The 6,121-nt window shown below is 39.0% G+C and overlaps 1 pseudogene; it reads right to left on the reverse strand.

Annotated features, from left to right (window-relative positions):
- Positions 1–2,734: 2,734 nt before the first annotated feature.
- Positions 2,735–6,121, reverse strand: part of LOC140959296 (uncharacterized) — a 12,680-nt pseudogene continuing 9,293 nt past the window's right edge.

The following is a 6,121-nucleotide window of genomic DNA, read 5'->3' on the forward strand; positions in this document are numbered from 1 at the left end:
ACGACAACAGTTTAAAAACCGTTGTCGTAGTAAAAAAAAAAACGCTCATAGACAACGGTTTTTAAAAAACGTTGTCGTAGGCAAAAAAAAAACGCTCATAGACAACGGTTTTAAAGAAACTGTTGTCTTTGAGCGGGTTTTTTTAGGCTACGACAACGGTTTTTGTTAAAACCGTTGTTAAAAGTAAAAAGACAACGGTTTTTGTTAAAACCATTACCATTGTCTTTGATGTGTTGTTAAATAGGATTTTTGTTGTAGTGAGGGCTTCAAATGGATATTTATGTACAATATAAATAGGCCCAAGTAAAGTCAAAGATTGCCTCAATCATCTATGTGTTTGAAAAAATTTATTTCAATGTCAAATGAAAATCACAGAGTTGTATAGAAATTATAAGTCTCAAAATTATAAAATCTCATCATTGTTTTCTAAATTTTTCAAATTGATCGATTAACATGAACGTAATGCATGACTTTTCCTCTTAATGCAAAATTTTTCTTTTCTCATCATTGGCCATTAAAATATTTCATGACTAAAAACACTAAAAACACACAAGCAAACAACTCAAAAGAAAATAAAACACACAAAATAAAACTAAAGAAAACACAACACTCAAATAAAACTAAATTAAACACACAAAATAAAATAAATAAACAATATCTCCCCCAAACTAAAACATGTGCATCGTCCTCGATGTGAATAAGCATGAAAGTTAGAGGAATACACATAACTATGGCAACGACCGTCAGTAGTCATTGCCATCGTCATCATCTTCATATAATCCATAAATGTATCGGTCCTATACCGAAACGCATCCATGTCTTGACGTTGATTTCGCATTTCCTCTTCCAAATGGGTCAACCTATCTCTCATATTTCCTGGTTGCGGTTGTGGTTGTGGCTGTGGTTCTTGAGCTTGAACATGGGCACGTCTTTGTGCAGCTCTTATGTTAAATTTTTTTTCAGCTCGACGTGCCGCCGCTTGATCACCTCTCACTGCCCTATGTGGTTGAATCACCACAATGACATTTTTCGGTTTCAACATTTCTTCATTCACAGCCCAAGTCACTCCCGCATTTTGGCATAATGCTGTGATCAAAGAAGGGTGGAGGAGTCCACTAGGAGAGTTACCATTTGCATATTCAAGCATCGAATTCTGGAGCAATTGCCCTAAATCAATTGCCCTTCCCGTCATAATGCAAAAAGTAAGGATAGCTCTCTCCTTGATGACAGTGGTGGTGTGTTCGGTAGGCTTGATCCTAGCAGAAATAAATGAATACCAATCTTTGGCAACAGTTTTCAGATCAGACTTGGCTAGGCTGACATGCACCTCATCCCTCATTCTCCACTCAGCTCCTTCTATGCAAATTGTTTGAAGAATATGATTATAATCAACATGCTCAGCCCGGTATTCTTCATACTCATCATGCATAATATGAGGGATGCCATATAAAGTATTTATTGTATGTGCATCAAAGGCTACCATTTTTCCTCGCACCAACACCTTCAATTGTTCATGCCTAACCTTGAGGTTAGCATAGAATTCTCTCACCAATGAAATGACAGCATCTTGTGGCTGCCTGCCAAACTCCTCCCAATGCCGAGCAGTAAGCATTAAACCAATTTCGGACCGGGGAAAACTCAAATCAAATCCCCTCTCTTTTATAATGCTTTTATTCAAAATTCTCTTATAATTTTCCTCAGCTATTTCGTTCCAAAATTTGTTTTCATCATAGTTTGAAGATGATGATGCACCCTTAGCTTGTTTCTTTCTAGGAGGCATTTTATCAAACACCTTGTGTTCAACAACTTCCCCTTCAATCAATTCACAAAACTAAATGATTCTTCACTCCCCCAAACTTATTCACCACTATAACAACAATCCAACAATTTTCACACCAATATAATCCACAATTTCAAGAATTTACTCCACTAAATGTAAATTTCTTCCATATCCAATAACACCAAATATTTCGAATTTAAAGCAAATGTAGTATTGATTTGCTTACCTTGATTGTTTAAATGTTTCTTGTGGAACAAAATCAAAGCTCCATTCAATCCTTGAAGAAATTTTCGAGCCCCTACATACATCTAGGTTTGGTGTTGATTTTTGTTGAAAGGAAAGGGATATTTGATGGAATGAGTGAAGCTATTTGGTTGTGTAGTGGAGAATTTGTGCTTGGAAGAACAAATCTTGAGTGTGGAGTGTGTTTTGAGAAGATGAAATTCGAACTGGAGGAGAGAAATTGAAGAAGGGTTCTTCGGTTATGTCTAAATTCTGCCCCAATCTGATTTTTAAAACGTCGACCACGGGTGCGGTGTGCAAGGCCCGCGGGTGCGCAGTGTTCTCGGCAATTCAGTGACCTTTGATTTTCATCGACCGCGGGTGCGGTTCTTTTTGTAGCGCTGGTGCGCAGTGCTCTCGGCAAAAATTTTATTTTGTAATTCCAAGAAACCGCGGGTGCGCTGCAGAGATGACCGCGGGTGCGGTTGTCCTTCGTAAAAAAATTTTTTTTCTCTCCAAATTTATTTTTTTTTAGTCCTGAAAAGAAAACCATTTTAATTCATAAAATTTTTGGGAAGATACAAGAACATACTACTAAAATACACAATCAAAAACAATAAAACAAGAATAAAAAGAAGACCGAAAACGAAATAAAATAGAGAAACACAAATTTGGGTTGCCTCCCAATAAGCGCTTGGTTTAACGTCTTCAGCCAGACTGTCACTAGTCTGATCAATTTGGTTCGCTCAACTTGACATTGTCGATATTCCTTACTTCAGTCCCATAGTATGGCTTGACTCGCTGTCCGTTCACCTTGAAGGTCCTCCCATCATTGCATTTTAGCTCAATTGCCCCATAAGGAGACACCGTTTCCACAACAAATGGCCCTGACCAACGCGACTTTAGCTTACCAATAAACAACTTCAGACGGGAATTGAACAATAGTCCTTGTTGTCCTTGTTTTAGCTCCCTTTGTACAATGTGTTTATCGTGCCACTTCTTGGTCTGTTCTTTGTACATCTTGGCATTTTCATATGCATCATTGCGGAACTCATCCATTTCATTTAACAGTAGTTTTCTGCCTTCGCCAGATGCTGTCAAGTCAAAGTTCAATTTCTTAACTGCCCAGAAAGCACGATGCTCCAATTCTAGTGGCAAGTGACAGGCTTTACCAAAAACCAAGCTATAGGGAGACATTCCAATAGGCATCTTGAATGCGGTCCGATAAGCCCACAGTGCATCATCCAACTTTATTACCCAATCTTTCCGGTTTGTATTGACAGTCTTTTCCAGTATTTGCTTAATTTCCCGGTTGGATACTTCAGCTTGTCCATTCGACTGAGGATGATATGCTAGTGCCACTTTGTGCTTCACACTGTATTTAGCCAAAAGTGAGTTGAAAATTTTATTGCAAAAATGCGTACCTTCGTCACTTATGATGGCCCTCGGTGTTCCAAATCTGGTGAAGATGTTCTTGTGCACAAACTTAACTACAACACGAGCATCATTAGTACTGGTGGCGATTGCTTCCACCCATTTCGAAACATAATCTACAGCTAATAATATATAAGATTGACCAAAAGAAGGGGGAAAGGGTCCCATGAAATCTATGCCCCAGACATCAAAAAGTTCCACTTCCAAAATATTTGTCAGTGGCAATTCGTGACGCCTAGAGATGTTTCCTAACCTTTGGCACCTATCACATGATTTCACTAAGGTATAGCTATCCTTAAACAAAGTCGGCCAGAAAAAACCTGATTGCAATACCTTAGCTGCAGTTCGTGTAGCTCCAAAATGTCCACCGTATGCGGATGAATGACATAGCTCAAGAATTTGGTGTGCTTCAACACCGTCAACACATCTCCTAATCACTTGGTCAGCACATCACTTATACACACAAGGATCATCCCAGAAGAAAAATTTGATATCATGGAAGAACTTCTTTTTCTGATGGTGGTTCAGATCTGGAGGAAGAATACCACAAGACAAGAAATTCGCAATGTCAGCGAACCAAGGGAGTACTGAACTTACCTCGAAGAGTTGTTCATCCGGAAATGTTTCCTGTATTACTCCTTCTTCTTTCCTAACCTCTAGCTCAAGTCTTGACAAGTGGTCAGCCACTTGATCTCTTCCCTTCTTATCTTTGATCTCAAAGTAAAATTCTTGCAATAGCAGTATCCACCTTATCAAGCGTGGTTTCGCATCCTTCTTGGCAAATAGGTAGCGAATGGCTGCATGGTCAGTAAAAACAATTACCTTTGAGCCGATCAGATATGGCCTGAATTTATCGAAGGCAAATACTACAGCAAGCATCTCCTTTTCAGTCGTGGTGTAATTTTGCTGTGCAGCATCCATAGTGCGGCTTGCATAATAAATTGCCCTAAACATCCTTTCTCTTCTTTGGCCCAATACCGCACCAACAGCATAGTCACTTGCATCACACATCAGCTAAAAGGGCTCCTTCCAGTCCGGCACTATCATGATTGGTGCTGTCACCAATGCCCTCTTGATTTTCTCGAAAGCCTGCAAACAATCATCATCAAATATGAATGTGGAATCTTTTTCAAGCAAATTACATAAGGGTTTAGTGATCTTAGAAAAATCTTTAATAAATCTCCGATAAAACCCCGCATGTCCTAGAAAGCTCCTTATTCCTTTGATGTTCTTTGGTGGAGGAAGTTTTTCAATTTCAACCACCTTGGCTCTATCCACCTCTAATCCCTTAGATGATACTCTATGTCCCAGGACAATGCCCTCTTGGACCATAAAGTGACATTTTTCCCAATTAAGAACTAGGTTCTTTTCTTGGCATCTCTGCAACACAAGTGATAAGTTATGTAAACAATGATCAAATGAAGAGCCAAATACCGAGAAGCCATCCATGAAGACTTCCATGATTTCCTCCACCATGTCTGCAAATATAGCCATCATACACCTCTGAAAAGTGGCCGGTGCATTGCATAGCCCAAAAGGCATTCTCCTAAAAGCGAAGGTGCCATAGGGACACGTAAAAGTAGTCTTTTCCTGATCCTCTGGTGCTACAGCTATCTGGTTATAACCTAAATAACCATCTAAGAAGCAATAATGACAATAACCAGCAAGTCTATCTAGCATTTGATCAATAAAAGGCAATGGAAAATGATATTTTCGGGTGGCATTGTTCAATTTTCTATAATCCATACAAACTCGCCAACCAGTTACAGTACGAGTAGATATCAGTTCATCATGTTCATTTTTAACCACAGTTATTCCACCCTTTTTCGGTACAACTTGTACAGTAGACACCCAACTGCTATCAGAAATAGCATATATCACACCAGCATTCAACAATTTAAGCACCTCATTTTTCACTACTTCTTTCATTGCCAGATTTAATCTCCTTTGATGGTCCACATAAGGAGTATATGACTCCTCCATTAAAATTTTATGCATGCATATAGTGGGGCTAATTCCCCTAATATCAGAAATCGACCATCCCAAGGCAGTTTTATATTCCCTCAATACTCTCAATAATTTATCTTTTTCATCAATAGTAAGGGAGGAAGATATGATTACCGGATATGTCGACTTCTCTCCTAAGAATGCATAACATAGGTGGATTGGAAGTTCCTTCAAATAAGGAGAGGGTGATATTAACTCTATTTTCTCGTCGACGTTCAACTCCTCAATCAACACATTCGTTTTCTTTTCTTTATGCAATACTTCAAGAGCCACCAGTTGCTCTTTCACTTCCCAGTCGTCTTCACTAACAACTTCAGCAGTTCCAACCAAGCAACTCTCCAAAGGGTCCCTAGTTCCTGCACATTCAAAGGATACACATGAGTTTATAACATCAATGCTTTTACAAGTACTTACCTCATTTGATCCATTCATGGCATGATAGATATTGAAAATGACTTCTTCTCCACCAATTCTCAAGGTGAGTTCACCCTTATGCACATCTATCAATGCCCTTCCAGTTGCCAGGAACGGTCTCCCAAGGATTAATGGAGCATCATTATCCTCTTCCATATCTAGAATCACAAAGTCTGCAGGAAAAATAAACTTATCCACTTTTACCAATACATCCTCGACGATCCCACTTGGATACTTAAGACTTCTGTCTGCAAGCTGTAGGGT

This window comes from Primulina huaijiensis, chromosome 15 (assembly GCF_012295235.1).
Source record: "Primulina huaijiensis isolate GDHJ02 chromosome 15, ASM1229523v2, whole genome shotgun sequence".
NCBI classification, from domain to species: domain Eukaryota; kingdom Viridiplantae; phylum Streptophyta; class Magnoliopsida; order Lamiales; family Gesneriaceae; genus Primulina; species Primulina huaijiensis.